Below are 21,184 nucleotides of genomic sequence, written 5' to 3' on the forward strand. Positions count from 1 at the left end.
ATTTATAAGAGCCTGTGAAACTCATAGTAGAAAAATTTAAATGCAAGGTACCTGCAAAACATTAGCATTAGTAATAAATAATCTTAAATATGATAGAAAGATTGTTATAAATTCTGAAAGTTCATATGAAAGGAGGGAAGAATGCATGAGAAACTTTCCTTGACTTTGAAGATCCTAATCCTTTGTTCCATTTGCCTCCAAAATGCTGCTGCTTCCCATCTAAGTAAGTCTGTTTGCCCCAGGCCAGATGTGTCTTATTCCTCTCCACCTACCTCCCCTACTCCTTTTTCAACCCATAAATGGCAGAACCAGAATGGACAATGGTAGTAAAGAAAAAGCAATCATGTAGTGGAATTGAAGTTTTATAGAAAACTGGGAAGCAAAATGCTAAGAAGCCTGAAGGCATTAGACCAAAAACCCAGAAATCTCGGCAAAATTTGTTGTAGTTATAAAGCTATATGAAATATAAGAATACTAGAGATTGCTGGGGGTCAGAAAGACTAGGTCCAGTTGTATTGCCTCTATTAAGTTAACTACAGAAAGTAACTCCTATTAATGTCTTCCAGACCTCATCTGATCCTTAGCACGCACTTACTTAAATTTTGTTTTTGTTTTCTTTGCATAAGGTATTTCCTTAAATCTAAATTTCATGGTGCCACACAGGTCTAATCCCAGCACTCAGATGCTGACACAGGAGGATCCCTACAAGTTCAAGGCCAGCTTGGGTTACATAGTGAATTCAGTACTAGCCTGGACTACATAACAAGTCTTTATCTCAAAAATCCAAAAATTTTATTTATTTATTCATTCATTCATTCATGATAGGAATAGTTAGCTACTGCTTTTGAATACCTTTGTCAACACTCATGTTTCTTCCTTCCTCATGATTATGATAACTGCTATGCACATAGGGATACATTTGAGTCCTTTCACTCTTTCACCACTGTTCTTGAGGTGATTATAATTTTTCTGCTTCAAAGACTCCTTAAAAATTTTTTCTACAATATAGTTATGAATGCCATTATTCCAATCTCAGAAGTTTTAGTTTTATCCTTTTGATTTTGTGTTATTAAAACTTAGCTTTGGAATAATGAGAATACAGCTTGTTTATCTTGTACTTTTCTTCCCATAAGGAAATACCAAGTTGAGTTGCAACTCAGCCCTTACCATAGCGGCTCCTAGAATTTTTTTTTTTTTTTTTTTTTTTTTTTTTTTTTTTTTTTTTTTTTTTTTTTTTTTTGGTATCAGTAATTGAACTCGGGGCCTTGTACTTGGAAGACAGTTGGCAAAACTACTGAGCTAAATCCCTGGCCAGAATTTTTTGCTACTTAAGAAATTAAAGCTAAGAGGAAATATTCCTGACTTTGTTTTAAATCAGACAATCAAATTAATAACTGTAGCTTGTCAGCCATGGTAAACAAGCATTCTGATGGGAAAAACCATGCATTGTTTTGAGCTATTTGATTGCTTTAAGCACTGCAAGCTTTTTAAATTGAGCTACCTTTAATGTACATTGTGAAGGATAAAAAATGTTTAAATAGTATTTTTATTTGGTCTTTATGTATTCTTTGTCCAAAACATGAGCATATTTATCTCCATGTTTCTTTCAGTATTTACTCATTTGTTTAGTGCCTGAGCTAGTATTTTCCCATAGAATTTACCTTAAAGTTTCTTGATTTGCTGTTTTTGTGTCCTTGGCATTCATTAGCCTGTTTGCAGATATGTGGACTTGAAAGAAAAGAAGAAATCATCTGTTATTTTCTGCACTAAAAACCTTTCTTATATTTTCTGTTTTCTTTTCTTTCATGACTGTGAGAGTCAATGATTTGAATTCTCTCAGATTTACATTCATTCATTGAGATGAAAATACCTTATGGCACTGGTGGCATGCATGTTATTTGTTTTTCTTTTTTTATTTTGTTTTGTTTTTTTGCTACTGGGGATCAAACTCAGGCCCTTGAGCTTTGAGAGGTAGGCGGTGGAACCACTGAGCCAAATCCCAGGCCCATGTTATTTGTTTTTCTTTGAAGATAAAAGATGTTAATGTATGAGGTTTTTTGTTTTTTGTTTTGTTTTATTTTGTTTTGTTTTGTTTTGTTTTCCTAAACTAAAACCTCAGTTTTCAGGTTTAATGGCAGTGTTGGCACTTTGCAGTAAATAACTGGGTTTTGGGTTGCATCTTATTGGTGCAACTTTTCATTTGACTAGAAGATCAGATGAAACACGGCCTTATTGATGTGTCCACAGAACTGACTTTTGCCATGGTTACTGATCCATTTTGTGTGAAATATCAAATTAAGACAACCCATGCTTGTACATCTCCCACCACAAAAGTGAGAAGATGGGGACAGGGATTTGGTTCAGTTGGCCGCTGCCTGCCTCGCAAGCACAAGATCCTGAGTTCATCCCCAGTACCCACCAAAAAAAAGCGAGAAGAGGGAAGCCAAATCATGAAAGATGTGAAAGTCCAATAAGTACAAAACATTAAGAGATCCATTATGCAATGAAGAACAAAGTTAGGAACAAAAATTTGTTCTTAGCTGGGTGACTTATGCAAAGACTCAAAATTGGCCCCAAAAAAATCTGCAAATTTTGCTCTAATTGCAATTCACAGCCAACTCTAAAGTACTTTAAATCAGGCAATTGATAAAAGCTAGAATATTGTATGGACAAAATGTACCATATTTACATGACTGCCAGTTGTGAATTTTGATATAACTAACAACTATTTTGGGGGAAAACTATTAGTCACCTAGTGGCAACAGGGAGTTGACAAGAGCTGGCCACTAAGGGAGTAGAAGTGGATATCACTTGCTGTCTGTTGGTGAGCAGATTCTCACATCTGGTTATTAGTTTTCTAAGTAGTTAGATTCTAATTTTTCTTGAAATTGAGAAATTGAAGCTTCCCTGGAGATTAGAGGCTAGAATATCCTAGCACCCATACACAGGGTGTTACCCTCCTTTACTAAGTTGGCATAACATTTTCCACCTTCCTAATGTATGTGCTAATCTAATTACAATAACGAATGCTGCTTTTGGAGATGATTGCTTGTCTCACATCGGGGTTTAGGCTTTCAGTAAGGCTGTTTAAGCAGTGGAGAGGAAGGAACCGTTCTATAACATTAAGGTCATTCTTTATAAAAGTGACTATTCCACTTCTCCTTCCCAATTAGATCCTCTGCCAACAACAACCTAGACTTGAGCCAGTGCCAAAAGTTTTAATACCATGACAACTTGCTTAATAAAGACTATACAGGGCAAAGAATAAAACAGCCAGCAGTTACAAACTAAAATTTTCCAAGATTTTCTTATGAGATGTGGCCAGGGCACCCTTCATCTAAGTGTTACCGTGTGTTTGCTGTAGTCACTGGTATCCTACAATTCTCATTTCTCCAGCAATTTAGAATTGCACATTTCTAGAGGAGATTAGAAATTACAGGAAGTACTGGTAATGTCAAATGGAAATCTGGTCTTTGACAAAAAGGACAATGGCAAAGCCAGGGAACAACTGTGGGATTAGCACTGTGATCTTTTCCAATAATTGCTAAGTAATTTTTGGTCTGTTAGTCAGCAGCATTCAATGTTCATATTATTTATTCCATTAATGTTTCTGCCTATATTTGCTAGCCCTGCTTCCCTGACCATTAGAAATTCTCAACCAGGAGGACTACTGACTTGTCCTGGCCCTTCTTTCTTGAATATTAAGCAACCATAGTATCAACAGTAAACAGTTGTTGGATCTCTAACTAGTTGAAACAAAGTAGTTCATGTATCTCTAGGCCTGAGAAATACCAGTTAATAATTACAAACTTTTCAAAAGTTCAGAAACTAGAACACCTATAAATATAGCAAAGAGATGTTTGTTCTATATAACACTGATTTTTCAGATTTCATATGTAGTGATAACTTTAGCCTTTCTATCCTTCAAACCTGATGATAGTTGCTAACATATAATAAAACCAACTGGTGTACAGTAGAATCTAAAGGAAAAATAAAAGATCTGTAGCCTTTAAACATTAGAATGTCCCTGAATATGCATTCGAGAGATGCAGATGAAAACAACACTGAGATTCCACCTCACCCCACAAAGAATGGCTGCTATCAAGAAATCAATCAATAACAAATGTTGGCGGGGTTGTGGGGAGAAAGGAACCCTTCTCCATTGTTGGTGGGAGTTCAGACTGGTGCAACCACTATGGAAATCAATATGGAGATACCTCAAAGAGCTGGGACTGCAGGTTGCATTTGACCCAGCCATTCCTCTACTGGTGTCTTTCCAGAAGAATTAAAAGAATCATATCACAGTGATATATGCGCACTTATGCTTATAGCAACAGTTTGTAATAGCTAAAACTTGGAAACAGCCCATTTGCCCATCAGTTGGAAACTGGATAAAGAAGATGTGGTTTTTCTATAAAATGGAATACTACTCAGCCATAAACAATGAGAGATTAGATCCATTCATAGGAAAATGGATACATTTTGAGGATATACTCCTAAGTGAAATAAGTAAGTCACACATGTGTAAATACTGAATAGTTTTTCTGTTGTGAATAAACTGTAATAGTACCTAAGATCCTAATGAGATAGCTGACATTGTGAAATGGGAAGAAAAGGGCTAAAGGTGTAGGGAAAGTGGGAAGGGTAGAGGAAAGGTAATAAGGGAAACGAAAAAAATAGGAGAAAATGAAAAGATGGAAATAAAGTGTTTGTAGATGGGGAGGGGAGGAGGGGGTGAAGGGAGGGCAGGGACAAGGGGAAAAAATGAGAACCAAGACCTGTCGTGTAAAGGTACAATATCCCAATAGTGAATGTAACTGTACTGTATACCTAAAATGTACTGATAAACTCAATGAGAAAAAAAAAGAATGTCCCTGAATATGAACTCAAATTGAGTACACTAACTCAATTTAGTGAAGCCTTTTCAATTTGAACACTCAAATTTTTTACCTCCTATTTTAAGAAACTGAAAAGATTTTAACTAAACCTACAGTATTACCAAGAACATAGGATCCATCTTCAGTTCATTTTATTTTCTTTCTTGTTATCCTGAAATAAAATATGTGCTAATATAAATTTTCCACATAGTTTCATTGAAGGACTTAGACCTACAGTGATAGTAATAATAATGGTAGCATTAAAAGGAGAATTAGATTGTCGGCCCCTGTTAATAACCTGAGCAGTTAAAGACATTAATGGGCCATGCAAACTGGAGGGCTGGGGTGACTGTGGGTCAGAGCCTAACATACATAAGTGAGCACAGTATAGGAAAACCTTTCAGCACCTCCACTACACTGAGCCTTTTCTCTGGATAAATCAAGCTCTTAATTTTCCCAGGTTGTTAATCTGGCACCTTTCATGAACATCACTGCTCACTTTAGAAAATAAAAAAGCAAACAGTTAAAACATTTGTTAAGGGGAAAGAAAATCAACTGAGGAAATTACAGTAGCACTTAATACAGTGGTACCTTTTTCTTGAGCCATAGGAGGCAAAGATATTTGAAAGTTTGCAGCTTTAACAGTCTCTCATTGAGATAGTAACCAGAGATCTAGAGAAAGAAGGTGCCATGTGCACACTGTCATAAAAGAAAAATTTAAACATGTCTGTGCCCTTTTTTTTTTTTTTGGTACTGGGGATTGAACTTGGGTCCTTGCGCTTGCAAGGCAGGCCACCGAACCACTGAGCTAAATCCCCAGCTGTGCCCATATTTTTAAAAACTGATCTCTTAGAATATGTACGAGAACTGAGTGATTTGAAAGTAAACATTATTTTTTTCATCACATTCCTTCTTCCATGTTTATCATTTCCTTCTTAAAGGAATTAGTGCTTCCTGCTGGTTTGTATGTTTTGAATTGTCCATAAGTTCTTAATATATCTACCATATGTTTTTGTATATTGAAAGTTGAATACAATACCACGTTTTCACTTTTTTGTATCTCTTATTTTTAGGTAAGTCATCTGAATGGAATCACATTTCGTTTGATGGAATTTTCCATTTGGTAAAGTATTACTATTTTTATCAAATGTTGTAAACCTTTTTTTGGTTTCTCAGTCTGTTTTTTCCCACGACATTGATCTTAGTAGCACACTCTGGAAGGCAAAACAAAAGTAGGTGGCTAAGGTGGGAAATAAGGGAAAAGCATACATATATGTATGTACATGTGAAAAAGTTCTTGACTGGAAAAATCCTGCTTCTTTATAGTAATTTTCATCACTTTTACCTTCTAGAACTTCATGAAGTAGACAACTTATTTTATTTAAAAAGAATTGAGTTTTTTTCAGAAAACTCAACCAAATTCAAAGCAGTGACTTCTGGCTGTATTTGGTAAAAATCTGGCCCTGCTCAAAATGCCGTTAAACATGTTGGGTGAAGCTTTCTATAGCTATATGACATATAAAAGGCTTTCTTTTGAATCACAATCTTTTTAAAATATGTGTTTATTTAACAAAAGTTGAAAAAACACACAATATCAGGATTATAAACCTAGAATTCTGTGGCACAAGACGGTAGCAAGGCTTGTTGTCTATAACAATTGAAGAGTGAAGCCTGTAAAAGTAAGCATAATGATAGGGACAAAGGAAACACATTTGTAACCTCAAATGACTTCCCTGGTGTTTCTGTATCTTTCTACTGGTAAGAAGGATGTCTGTATTTGGTATACTTTCTGGAAAAGGAAGTAGGTCATGAATCATAGCATTTTTTTTTTTCCTGTGAGGATAAATTTGTCTTTTTATATAAACAAATACATATAGAATCCATAAAAAAGGGGAGTATACATACTTCAGGAAAATAAAAAACTTGTATAAATACTTTAATACTAAATTTATTGAGACATCATGAAATTAATAGTTACCTTTGGCCTCTGAAATTAGAAGAGGTACTCAAAGTGGTAGCCATTAGTATCCAGATATTTATTAGTATGGTGAACTGCTGCTTATGTAACTTGTTCACTGAGACTGCTGCATTTTCAATTTCTTCCCTATGGCCCAGCGGTGTATTGAGTTTTCTGCAATATTTGACATCCTCTAGGGCCTCCTGTATGAGAGTAGCACCATCTGTTGAAAAAAATCATACTTTTTTTTTTTTCCTGAAGAGTGTATACATTTTTTTTGGCAGACTCTGTATTGATCTATTGAATACTAAGTAACAGAAACCCCAAATCCCTCTTCTCAGCATCATATCTTTTCCACAGTGTTTCTTGACTAGTATTTGAATTCAAGATGCTAACTTTATTAAAATGGTATAACTTAAAATACCCAGAGGTCCAGTTGAATACATATTCCTTTGACTGTATTACTCAATCTCTTTCCTACCCCTGGTTTTAATTTTTTAAGCTAAATACCCAGAGATTTGTGCTTATAAACCCTGTTGAAATCATGAGATGTTGACATTTACTGCTGCTGATTGAGAAGAGACACAGTTCTGGGATATTGGATAAAACAGTGATAGGATGACATTGGCATTATATTTTTTAAATTTCATGGTTGAAATAAAGTTCCTTCTTGCATAGAAAGCTATACCATTTCTATCCAGAGATAAGCTCTGCCCTGTGAGTCCTAGCACACATAGAATAGGGACCATTTCTGTTCTACAAAGCACTCTGCTTTTGGTTGAAAGAATGAATACTGGATAAGTACATATAAATGTATATTAGGCTTTTAAAATTTGAGGGATTTGGCGGGGGGGCCTTGTGCTTGCAAAGCAGGCAGCAGAACCACTGAGCTAAATCCCAGGCCCTTAAACTTTGAGTTTTAATATTAGAGACTTCTGAAAATGGAAAACATCCATTTCTCTTTACAAGTACCTTTGATGACATATACTGTACGGCTGTTTTTGTGCTGAGATTCTGATAACTTCTATATTAGTTATATACCTAAATTACATTTCTTTCAAAACCTCTGTGATAGAAATGATATGTGAGAGACAAGGGATGAATAGTATTGTTTAACTCAATATTCAGAAAATACAAAATCATTCTGGGAATTTCACTCAGTGGCACCACACCTGCTTCGCAAAGCACAAGGTCCTGAGTTTCATCCCTGGTATTGGGCGGGGGTCGAGTATTGTTTGATTTTACACTTATTGAGGATTTTCAATATTTTCATCTGACTTTCTTTTGTACTCTAAAAGGATGAAATATCTTTCAAATCTTTCTGGTTCTTTTATATCTTTATCCTAGGAAGGAGATTAGTATGGTTGATATCTTCTCAGCCAACATAGGGAGGGATTTCCTGATATGAGTTAGTGTAAAAGTTTCAATGCTATTTTCATGTTTTTTTTCTAAGTCTCTCTGTTTTGCTTATTGATGTCATTAGAAATCCTAAACTCAAAACTAAACAAAATATCTACTTTCCAAGAATTTGATCATTCTGAAAAGACTCTATATTACTAAGTATAGTATTTTCTAAATTTGAAAAAAATTAGGACATTTTAAACAATTTTAGGAATAATAATTTTCCCAAGTTTTGGAACAACTAGGAGAGATTCTGATGCTTTAATGGGAATTAAGTTTGCCTCACTCCATGCCTTTAATTTCATAGGTATGAAATTAAGAATTTCATGTATTCAGTTCAGTTTTAGTTCAGCTAAACTACCATCAGAAAAAGGCAGACACATGTGGTTGCCCCAGGTATAAAATAAGTCGATATCAGTTTTTTCATAGTACATCACTAGTAATGGAGTGATTTCCACTAAGTAGTATATTCTGATAGCAGCTCATTTCAAGATCAGTAAGTTGTCCTAGATAAAGTATACAGATGTGTTTGAAATCAAATTCAATAGTAAATAAAATTACCAAATACTTTTGTATCCATTCTAATATAAGCTCCTTTTAGACAGGTGAAAAAAATTTTACTAGCTTTGTTAAATTATAATTGACAAAAGTTATATGTATTTGCTATATGGCATGCTGTTATAAAATATGTATACCTTGTGAAATGATTATATCAAACTAACATGCCCATCACTTCACTCATCTTTTTGTTCTTGTTGTTTGCTGAGAACATTTAAGGTCAACTATTAGCAATTTATAGGTGTACAATACATTATTACTAACTATAGTTAAAGTACTGTATAATAATAATAATCAGATTTTCTGATTACCTGAAATTTCACACTGTTTGAATAACATCTTTGAAAAATGCCTTTTGAGGTTCTTTGCCCATTTTTAATTAATGGGAGGAGCAGTTTTTGCTTTTTGTTTCGCTGTTAAGCTGTTTGAATTCTTTTTGATACCAGCCCTTCATCAGACATTTGGTTCACAAGTATTGTCTCTTATTCTATATGTTATCTCCTCATTGTATTGATTTTTTCCTTTGCTATGCAAAAGCTCTTTAGTCTAATGCAGTCTTTGTGTGTTTGTGTGTGTGTGTGTGTGTGTGTGCGCCAGAGATCCAACTCTGGACCTTGTGCTTGCGAGACAGGCGGCAGAACCGCTGAGCTAAATCCCTGGCACTGATGCAGTCTTATTTATGTTTTTGCTTATGTAGCCTGTGCTTTAAGGGTTTTATTAAAAAAAAAAAAAAAGTTTGGCCCAGATCAATGTCAAGAAGCTTTTCCCTTAAGTTTTTAATCTATTAATTATATAGTTTTAGATTTTTAATGCATTTTGCAGCAACTTTTACAAATGGTGCAAGGTTATGGTCTGATTTCATTCTTCTGCATGTGACTATCCAGTTTTCCCAACATTATTTATTGCAGAGACTGACTTTTCCCCATTGTGTATTCTTAGAACTTTTGTCAAAGATTAAGTGGCCATAATTTGTGTTTTAATTTCAGGGCCCTATATTCTTTGATCTACTTGTCTGTTTTCATGTTTCTACAATCCTCTTTTGACTACTATAGCTCTGTAGTTTATTTTAAAGTTAGATAATATGATGCTTTCACTATTTTTTATTTTGCTCAAGTTTGCTTTGGCTATTTGGGGTCTTTTGTGATTCCATATAAATTTTAGGATTTCTTTTACTATTTCTGTGAAAAATGTCATTAAATTTTTGATAGGTGCTATAGAATCTATAAATCACTGGGTAGTATGACATTTTAATACTAATCTTGCAGTCCATAACACAAGATATCTTTACATTTATTTGTGAAACATTATTTTTAAAATATTTTTATTTCATGTTCATTGCCTCTAGGATTCTAATAGTCCTTCAAACAGTGTTATAAGATTATTAAACTATCAGTTGCTATTGCTATGACTGAAACTGCAGAAAAGAAATTTTCTCTTAAATTATCTTCTTTACCTTGTTGTTCTTATCTTCTTGCTTTCACGGACTGAAAGCCCCATGAAATTAGGAACTGGGTGTGCTTTTGCTCACTTGTAGAAGTTGCCTGGTAAAAAGAAGGTACTTCCAAAATATAGGATAAATGGTGAAAGGCTACTGAATGTAATATAATCTCAAATCACATATAATGGTTGTGAGGTGATGTATATGTATAGAGGACTGTTATGGTTTAGGTGTAGATGTTCCCCCCAAAGCCTCCTGTGGTGATAGGCTTGATCTAGAATGTGTGAAACTGGAATTGATTCATGATGCAATGCTAAACTCAAGGGCTCTAGGATTGAGGCTGTGAATGCTACCCACCCTAAGTAGTCTGAATAAGATAAAAAGTCAGGGAAACACTGTTAAGTTTCTCTTGCTACCTTTGCTGCCTTTTGCGCACCATGTTTCTCTTCTGTGATGCTTGTGTGATGTTCCATCCCAGCCTCAGAGCCAGCCGATTATAGACTAAAACCTCTATGAACTGTAAGCCAAATAAACCCCTTCCCCTCTAACTTTGGGTGCTTAGTATTTTGCCTCAGCAATGAGAGGAAAGTAGCTAACACAAGGATCCCAAATTTTTTTTTTAAATCTTACTCATATTTGGGACAGTAGCTCAGTAGTAGAGTACTTGTCTAGGATATACAAGGTCCAGGGTTCAATCTCCACCAACAAAAAATAAACCAAAGAAAATTTGATTAACCAAATTCACAAAAAATTCACATTGCCTATTAATTTGTAGTAGATCAGATGTTATACTTGGTTCAGAGCTAGAGTTGCTTGGATCCCTTAGTCTTTCTTTGCTTTTGATTTGATGTGCACAGGAAAACCAACTATAACTTAAAAATTACTTGTGAATAGAAGAGATTAAAGGAATAAAAATAGGCTGATAAATTCCCCTGGGATAATGCTTGATATACTACCAAGTTTCATAATCCAGTTTGCTTTCTATTGATTTCTGAATACCCTTAATACCTCATGTCAAACATCTGATTTTTAAATATATTTGCTCCAATTATATTCAATTATTCATCCTAATTAGATTTGGAAGCTTTTTAATACATCCAGCAACCTTCCAAACAGCTTCAGATTTGATTTCTAACCTTTTCCTAATCTTATTCCCTGTTTTGATCTTAATGTCTACTTTGCACTTTGTACCAGTGTGTCTTGCTTTGTAGAAACCAACATCAACAGGTTTCTCAACCAGTAATCACCATCTCAAGGGCTAATATGATACTTTTTCAAATCTATTTCAGTACATATGTATTAAATGTCTAGCATGTAGGCATTCTGGGTTGTGATTCAGCATTGAATAACAAGAATCATGACCATTTGTGATTTATAAACAATCCCCAAAACAATAAAGGTTAAAATGAGAAATACATTTTTTGAAAACCTGCTTTGATATTCATCAGTGTTTCCAAAAGTGTGTTCTGTGGAGCACCAATCCTACTAGATACACTATTAGAAGTGAGTTTAGGAAAATAACCAAATCTTTAAAGCTTCACAGTACAAATGAGGTAGGTCTGGAAAAACTCTGAAATGTTGTACACAAACAAGGTTATCTTTGCTGTGCTAATTTATTTGAGAACACACATTGGAGAAAATTAAGAGCAGTAATGATACTTTTAAAAGCTTATAATTCACTATTTTTTTTGTATTTCCATTTCCTCTTTCTACATTCTATGAGTAATTAAGAATTCTTAATCCTTCTTTTCTGTCCTCCCTCCATTTTCTCCCTTGTCAAATAGATGTGTCATGAACATGTCTGTCATTAAAAATCAGTATTTATAAAATATTTGTTAAATTTGTGATTCTGTGAGGAAAACAAAAATGTTCATTAAATTAAGTGGTTCTATGATGAATTAATTGAGTGCTTGAGAGAAATCTGACCCAGTCAATCCCTTGTAGTAAAAAAGGTTTCTAGGACTCTGATATAAATGGAACAGTGAAGCTAGATGAGAATTTTGCCACTTCCCAATGACCTTGTTAATCATACGTACACTACAGTTACCTCTCCAATTATTAATAATTGTTATTATATTAGTATTTTCAACCCCCTCTGTATTCCTTATCTCTGTCCTATTTATGCACTCAAGTATACCTGTTACCCACCACACCAAATGACAGCAAGCTAGAATCAGTTACCAAAGAATGAAATTCGTTTCTGTGTACTTTGTACTGTCAGTGCCTTCACTTTTTAAAAGTATAAATGTAGGCTGATATATGTTTAAGAGACTCTCATTTTGTCTTTCAAGCTGTTGTCACAGAATTAATAAGAGCATTTTTATCATATTTTCATCTAACTTCTTTTATACTTTCTCTTTATGTACTTGGAATTTGTGGAAGAGAATTCCAGAAATCTAGTTGGCTCTGTTTTTCAGCTAGAGGAGATGTCTAGAATGAGATCAAGGATAGGGACATGTGACCCAAGGAAACTGACTTGAGCTCTACATATTATACACAAACTTATTTTCTACATGATATCTCAATTTAATAGTCATTCTGGGTAGTAACCATACAAGCTTTCTTATTCTGTGGAAAAACTTACTATGATCGAGAACTTCTCTAGCATTCTGTGTACCTTGTAATTTTATTTTCTAAAATGAAGTCTCATTTAATGTGTTTGTTTTCCCATGAAAGGCCTTATGCCTCCATTTATTTCATTACTCCCAAACTCTTTTAATTTTACACAATTTTTTGCTATTCACTTTGTTATTCTGCAAATAAATTATTGGCAGATATTCCTAAAGTTAGATTCTCTTACAGCCTCATGCTGTTTTCTTCGTAGAAGACAAGTGCAGAGCCAGAAGCTGTGAGTCCCCTAACTTTAAAATCTGTACATGTTTACACTGGAAAGACAAAGTATTCCTTCTGTAACCACTGAACTTCCCAAAGAAAATAAATGCCATCAGACTACAAAAATAATTACTTGTCAGTCTCTGAGCAATTTCAAGACTGGAAGATAGTGAGGGCATGAAAGACTCAGCATTAATTTGGCCATTCTCTTTTGAGGACTTCAGGTGGGATGATTTCTTTCACCAAAGCCTAAAAGACAAATATAAATTGATAGAAAGGTAACATCTCTCACTTTACTTACTCTAACCAAAAGGTTGAAAATTAAAATTTTTTAACATTTTTAAATGTACTTAAAGTTATTATTATTATTAAAATTATTTTTGGTTATGTAATTTTAAAATTGCCCAGCCAGTATTTATGTCAGAAAGAGCCAAGTGTCTGAAGAGGAGTTGTCTTGATGTTTTGAATTAGAAGCAAAATCTACCTTATGACCCCATTTTGGAAGACTACTGGCCTTCCAGTAAGCAGGGCTTGAACAGATCAGTGAATTGTATATCAAGTATCTTAGTTACTTGTACTCCCCACCCACCCACCCACAGTGCTGGGGATCAAACTCAGGACCTTGTGCTTGCCAGGCAGGCACAGCGCCACTGAGCTACATCTTCTGCCCGGGTACCTGTACTTTTAAAATCTCAGATCTATATTTAATATTCAGAAAAAGCTCTGAAAAGGAAACTTCCCTGTCCTTGCCCAACCCTTTCTATATATTCTAGGAACTTCTGAGAGTTTTAGGGCTTCCCAGTGTGATTAATGAGGAGACTATAATTCAGTACAAACTGACTTGTAGGTTAAAGAAAGAGTATCTGATACTTTTTGAAGCTCTGTCCTTAACAGAGAAGAAAGAATAAATAATCCAGATTGTTCTGTTGTTGTTGTTGTTGTTGTTGTTGTTGTTGTTGTTGTTGTTGTTTGGAGAGGAGTAGAGACAGATGTAATTATACCCATTTTATTTTTCCACAAAACATTTAACCAAAATGCATAATAAAATCCACATAGGGTTTTTAAATTTTAAAAATAAAAATAGGAAAAACACATAGGAAAAGAATGATATCACAATATCTTTGAATACTGAAGAATCTTATAAGTCTTTTCTGAATCTTATTCAGGTTTAGTAGCAGTAGCTGTAAGAGAGTAAAGGCACAGTTCTGTCCTGAAGAGAGTGGGTACAGCTTTGATTGTTAAGCCTTTCCATTGACAGCACTGTTTCAGTATCAGCCCATGGATATTATATATGGCATGACCCTGCCAGAGTATTCATTCCATTGCACTGGAAAGGCCCGAAGTTTCAACAGTTGCCCATCCTGTTACAGAACCAGCTTGAGCATGAATTTGGAAAAATAGCACATGCATCTTCTACTGGGCTTAAGTATTCAAGAGGATTTCACATATTACCCTTGGTGTCTTATACTGTCTGCTTCTCAGGGGCTTGCACAGGGAGGTCATAGTTCCAAACACTAAGAAATTGACCTAACTGGGGAAAAAGAAGGATTATATGATGCTTGACTCAACTGAGATAGGTAGAAAACTAAGGAATCTTTTTCTCTCTTTTTTTTTCCTATGTCAGTGCTTTTAATGTCATATACATCAAATTATAGCCAAAGACAACTATCACAAGATGCAGCCCCTCTGCTTTGTGAACAGCAATATGTATCACAATAAACCAAGTTTATATTCCACCACCAAGTGTGGTTCCCCCATGAGTTCACTTTTTGATGGATCAATGAGAATATCTTCAAACCCAATATCTCATCATTACCCCTCAAAATATCCAATGAAAGGTTTGAGCTTGAAAGAAGTGGAAGACACTGAACCTGTTGTACTACCTTGAATTCCATTTGTAATTTTAGAGGAGCAAAGAGACCCTGGATATTCCTCGGTGTGGAAAAATTCATTTTATCTTGGTTGAGCTTGATTTTTTTTTTTCTGATAATTCAAGAGGATGACTTGGTAACAGTTCATTTTTCACACAAGAAAAACCTTTCCGCAGAAGATCATGACTTTCAAAAAGCCCACTTGCTGATGAAAGTTCAGTAACTGGAATACTGTCCTCTAGCTGAGATCCAAGTCCTCTGGTATTATGAGCATCCTCCTCCTGCCAAGTTCATTTATTATAATGTGACAAAAATGGTTTCGTCTATAAACCAAGAAAGCAGGAATTCTGATCTCTGGGTTCCAGTGCTATAATCACCTTTCCAATTTCTTTCTGCAGTGTTGATACCTGAGTCAGTGGCAGTGAAGATTTAAGCATCTTCTCAAATATCACAACATCTTCAGCCCACTCTGAACAGCCTCTCTAAGGATCTTTTTCTTCAGTAGTCATCATTTGTTTCTACCATTTGTTCCCATGGTTATTTTCCACTGTCCAGTTGTTATTTTTACTTATTTAAAAACATCACTGAATGAGTCTCTAGAGGCAAAAGAATTGACGTGCTACACCAAAGGCTGAGAATATTCAAGGTTTTGGATGGAAGACCACCTCTGAGATCATACTTTTTTATTATACTGTGTTTGGCTAAAAATCTAATACTAGATGCACCATAAGCACTGCAAAGTCAGTCAGTGTCTTGCTCTTTTACATTTACTGGCGTCTATTGTTAGAGTGGCTACAGCTTTCCATGAGTTTCCAGTGTTTTAACCATTTACAAAGAAGAAGGGAAGACAAAAGAAAGAAATTGGTGATAAAGAGACAGTCCCTGAGAATGGAATGGTCACAGATGAAAATAGAGTATGTGCTACTTTCTGGCCCAGGCCAGGTGAATGACAAATGTGGATATTGTGTGTATCCCAGTGTGATTTCACACTTAGACTGGTAATTCTCCCAATTTAGTCACCACAGAATATTGTTTTTTATTTTTCTGTAGTGCTTATCAAAATGCTATGACAACTAACTGATTCTGTGCAAACGAAGTCCAGCTCTCAAGAGACAGTGTGTCTGAAAGTCAAATATAGAGGGCAGCCATTGGCATGCCAAGTAGTGAGAAACCACAGATCGTTTTCTCATTGGATGAACAATTTAAAGCAACATACAGTTAATTGAAGAATTCCTTGAAAGTGAAGTCAGACTAAAAGAAATGCTCTGACACTATATTTTACTAAATGTGAAAAATCTGTAATTGCTAGTGAGACTAAATAAGTTTGAATGAAAAAAGGAACATTTTTGTAAACAGATTTGGTTTGTATTATTGCCTAGGCTGTTTTAATTATTTGCTCTAATAATGTAGATTGGCAGAAGAATCTAATTAGGTAAGGCTTGATTTATGGAGTTGGCCTCATATAAACCATGATGTCATGGTGTTCTGCAGAAAATTACAGTCCTGGTCTTGCCATCGAAAACTATTATTTCTACATAGAACTACCCATGCTCTGCATGTCCTACTCTCAGGAAACCAAAGCTTTCTGTGTTCTCATTTACAGTGCTCCTTGCCCAGTTAAATTTAACATCTACTATTACTTATCAAATAATTTTATCAAATGTTTTTTTAAAAATCTGATAAGGGAGGGCCAGAGAGAAAACTGTAATCCTTAAAGAAATACTTACATCTTAGGAATTTAAGGAGAGACTAATCTATGATTCTCTGCAGAAATGAATTCATTCTTACTTTACCGAATGGACTAGCAAAGATTTGCAAGACTGTTGAGAATGGTATCTGTCTCTCCATCTCTCCTGCAACCCTAACCCCAGTCTGTTTCCTCCACCACTTTCCTGGAAAGTTATTTCATTGTCATTTTTGCCTATTTCATATGGTTTTAAATGACAGGACAGGTTTCTGTAACATTTTACCATGGCTCTTGTTCCATTTCCCATTCCAGTGGAAATGTTGATGTGGGAACCAGGCCTTTTCTTTGATTATAGGTCCACTGATTACAACTTCCTAACACTTTTCTTACATTAATTACCCTTAATAATTGCATTTTCTAAGGTTTCCCATGTCAAGTTTGTACAGCAAAGACATTAGAAAGAATCCTTTTAGACTTGTACATGTTGTTTTCTTATCTTTTTCAATTATCTATCCTCTGCCTTAATAGCTGTTTTAAGTCATTTATCTTTATCAGATTCCTCCAGCTACTCAATGTACTTTTCACAGAAGTCACCTCTTGCCTTTTGCTGTCACATTTCTGTTTTTTAAATTAATTTTATTGTACATTTTAGATATACATAATGACCACATTCAGCATAGAGAATTTGTACCTGTATATAATATATCTTGATTCTTTTTTCCTAGCCCTCTCCCCTTCCCAGTCCTTGTGCTTGTAAGGCAGGCAGCAGTACCACTGAGCTAAATCCCAGGCCCTTACAAAAAGCTTTGTTTCCATTTTTTCCTTTTTTTTTTCTTTTCTCCTCCTTCCTTTCTGCCTCCCTCCTCCCTTGTTCCCTTCCCATTTGAACATTTTCTCCCTATATCTCAGTATCTGTTATATATTTTGGTCCTTATATACCCATTTGATTTCTCACACCAGAGAGACAACGTAATATTTACATATGTGTGTTCGATATATTTCACTTAAGAGTATGGTCTCAAAGGGCTGGGGATTTGGCTCAGTGGCACCCCACTTGCCTCACAAACACAAGGTCCTGAATTTGATCCCTGGGACAAAAAAAAAAATAAAATAAAATAAAAAAGTCTCAGGTTTATCCATCTTTATGGCAGAGTAGTACTCTATTGTATATTTTTTAAAAATACACATCTTTATCCATTCATCTGTTGAGAAGCATCTAGGCTGTTTCTAAGATTTAGCTATTACAAATTATGCTGCTATAAACACGGGTGTGCATACATTCCTGTGGTATATTGCTTTTGATTCTTTGGGGAAAATACCGAGAAGGGGAAGAGCTGAGTCAAATGGAACCTCTAGTTTTAGTGTTTGAGGAATCTCCACACTGATTTGGTTGCACCATTCTACATTCCCACCAGCAGTGGAGACAGATTCCTTTTTCCCCATAGCTCCAACAGCATTTGTTATTGATTGATTCTTGATAACAGCAATTCTTTCTAGAGTATGATGGAATTTCACTGTTGTTTTCATGTGCATCTCTCTATTGACCAGTGACATTGAACATTTTTCATATATTTATTTGCTGTTTGTAGGTCTTCACTAAAGAAGTGCTTGTTCATTTCAGATGCTCATTTCTGGATTCTTTACTGTCATATTTCATCAGTTTACAGAACATTTAAATTACTGGCTGTAACAAGTTCAGTGGGCATGAGTAAATTTAGAAACAAAGGCATCTCTAAACAGTTGGAAGAAGGTAATGGGGCATATTAGAGAATGGCCTACTTCATATTACAGAATGGCAGGCTCAATCCTAGGTTAAACTTAGGGACAGAATTGGTTAAGCAAAGCTCAGTTGTGACACTTTCTGAACCTATACTTTCCATACTTTGTTCATTTTACAGATGGCATCCAGGGTATCTACATGGTTTACCCAGAGTCAAAAACTATTTAGTGGCCAGGTTACTATACTGACTCCTTAGCCAGTATTTTCCCAGGGCACTACCAGAGGACTAATTTCCTGATACTTTATTGTTCTTGGCTGACTGTGGCTAGAAGTAAAAATTCAGGTTGATGATGTACTTAGTTGATTATCATAAACTATCTGTCTTGATACTTACTTTACCCATAGTTTTAGTCTTATAGTACTCCCTCCTTAATCTGTGGTTTTACTTTCCGAAAGTAGTCAACCTTGATCTAAAAATCTCAAGTGGAAAATTCCAGAAATAATTTCTAAGCTTTAAATAATTATATTATTTTTTACAATTTCTATTTTATTATTGCTGCTATTAATCTCTTACTATGCCTGATTTATAAATTAAACTTTAGCTTAGGTACGTGTGTATAAAAAAAGTATGTATAGAGTTCAGTACTATATGCAGTTTCAGGCATCCATGGGACATCTTATTACACAGATGCTTCAGATAAGGGAAGACTATTACATTAAATAATATTTCTTTCTTAAATTCTTTCTGATATTAAAATGGACCACTTATTATAAAGAATAAATTCAGGTCATGAGTGGCTATGCAGAAGATTTTTTTATACACCTATAGTCGCACTTGCCCTCCTTACTGATCATAGCCCCTTACTGTTCACAGCTACTTTTGTTGATATGAAGGCAATTTTCTCTTCCGTACTAAGGAGTGAAACTAAGACCTTGCACTGAGTTTTTTATTACAGTCTTTTTTATTTTGAGATAGAGTCTCAATAAGTTACCCAGGCTGGCCCTGCACTTGGAATCCTCCTACCTCAACCTCCTGAGTAGAGATAATAAGCTTATGCCACCATGCATGTCTCTGAAGGCAGGTTTTAAAGGGCGAAGGCCTCTGAAGCAGTACTACTTTGGGGCTGAGCCAGGGGGATAAGATTTATATTTACTTGATCACTTTCACAAATCATAGATGCTAACTTTTCTAGTACTAAATTGGTCAAATTTTTTTAAAAATCACTTTCCTTTTCTGTTTTCTTTCCAGTGCTTCCCTCCTGGCCCACCCAAATTGATGAAGGATTTGATGTTGCATAGAGACAAAATGTACCTATAGCTGGGCAGTGAAAAATAAAATCAGGGCTGGTGATGTGGCTCAGTGGTAGGCGTACTTGCCTAGCATGCATGAAATTATGGATTTAGTTCCCAATATTACAAAAACAAAATAAAATAGGATGAATATGAAGGAAGGGAGAAAAATATTGGACTAAAATCCCTTAAAGTAAGATAGCTTTGCTATTATTGAACAGTGCATTTAGCTCTGAACTTCCTCTATGACATATTGAACCAAGACATTTGTGTTCACATTATTTTTATCTACTAAAGGAAAATATGTCAGATCGTCCACAGAACGTTGTTACCAGGCATGTTATTCTAAGTCATTGATTCTTTTGATACCAGGGATTGAACTCAGGACCTTGCACTTGGCGAGGCAGGCAGCGGAACCACTGAGCTAAATCCCCAGCACAGTGATTCTTCATATAAAGAAAGCTGAATAACCACAGGAGATTCATTCATACAAGAATTTGAGTTTGAGAAGCTCTACCACAGTCTTTTTTATTGCTGTTACTGAAGAACAAAAGCTCAGAGATGGAAGTAATTTGCCAGTCACAAGCTTCTTGGTGATAGCTTATAAAGGCGTAAAGCCAGTGTCTCAGTACCAATCTGGGCCTGAGAGCTGCCTCCCACAGATACAGAAAGAGGTGGTACTATGCTTGGTATGATTCAGCACTATAACTAGGAACACAGACTGTGATGCCGGCCATGGAATTTAGTTCTGATCAAATCAGAATGTGTGGAAGAGAAATTTCTTCAAGGGCCTTCTTGTTTTACTGTGAGACTGGTCCTCTCTCCCAGAATGTCAGATTGCCATGGAGAAGAACTAGGATAATAATTCTTTACCCTATTTTAAAATACTTTGTCAGATCTTCCCTTTGTTTAATTTGTGTGCAGTCAAATTTATATTTTTGCTACAGTGAGTATATAAGAGAACTTTGGGCCTGGGCCTTAAATTTAAGCTGCATTCAGGGATCAGGCAGGTGCAAAAAGCTGCTTATGACAGCAGCCAGATATATGACAAAAGTAGGATGATCTATAGTAAACGAAAGGGCCAGTGTCTTCTCGCAGTAGGGCAGCTGCTTCTAAGCTCTAGCTCATTTTTGTCATGTGAAAAATGTAGTTGTGCAGTTGACCAGATATTCCAGCATTTTGAAAGAAGGCAGAAGCCTGGATTATTAAGTTAAATCTCCTAATTTTAAATGTTGGCAACTCTTTTCTTCCACTTGCTCAAGCCAGAAACCTTGGAGTTTGTCCTTCATTCATTTCTTTCAAAACCCACATCTAATCCATCAGGAAATCCTGTTGGCTCTACCCTCAAAATATATTCAGAATTTGACCGCTTCTTATGAATCTTTATTACCCTACTTCTGTCCAAGTCATCAATGTCTCTCTCTGGGATTATTGCAGTAGCCTTATAACTGGTCTCTCTGCTTCTATATTTTCTCCTGCAGTCAGACAGACTTTGTTGAATCACAAGTTAGATCATGTTGCTCCTCTGCTTATAATCCCCTAAAGTCTTCCCA

At 35.4% G+C, this 21,184-nt stretch overlaps 1 protein-coding gene and 1 pseudogene across 2 annotated transcripts in view; one reads left to right on the top strand and one right to left on the bottom strand.

Annotated features, from left to right (window-relative positions):
• Positions 1 to 21,184, top strand: part of Cmss1 (cms1 ribosomal small subunit homolog) — a 358,480-nt gene that overhangs the window by 183,613 nt on the left and 153,683 nt on the right. The window lies entirely within an intron of this gene.
• Positions 14,750 to 15,371, bottom strand: LOC104873117 (annotated as a pseudogene).

Source organism: Fukomys damarensis, unplaced genomic scaffold (genome assembly GCF_012274545.1).
Source record: "Fukomys damarensis isolate Sample0158 unplaced genomic scaffold, DMR_v1.0_HiC HiC_scaffold_24, whole genome shotgun sequence".
NCBI classification, from domain to species: Eukaryota; Metazoa; Chordata; class Mammalia; order Rodentia; family Bathyergidae; genus Fukomys; species Fukomys damarensis.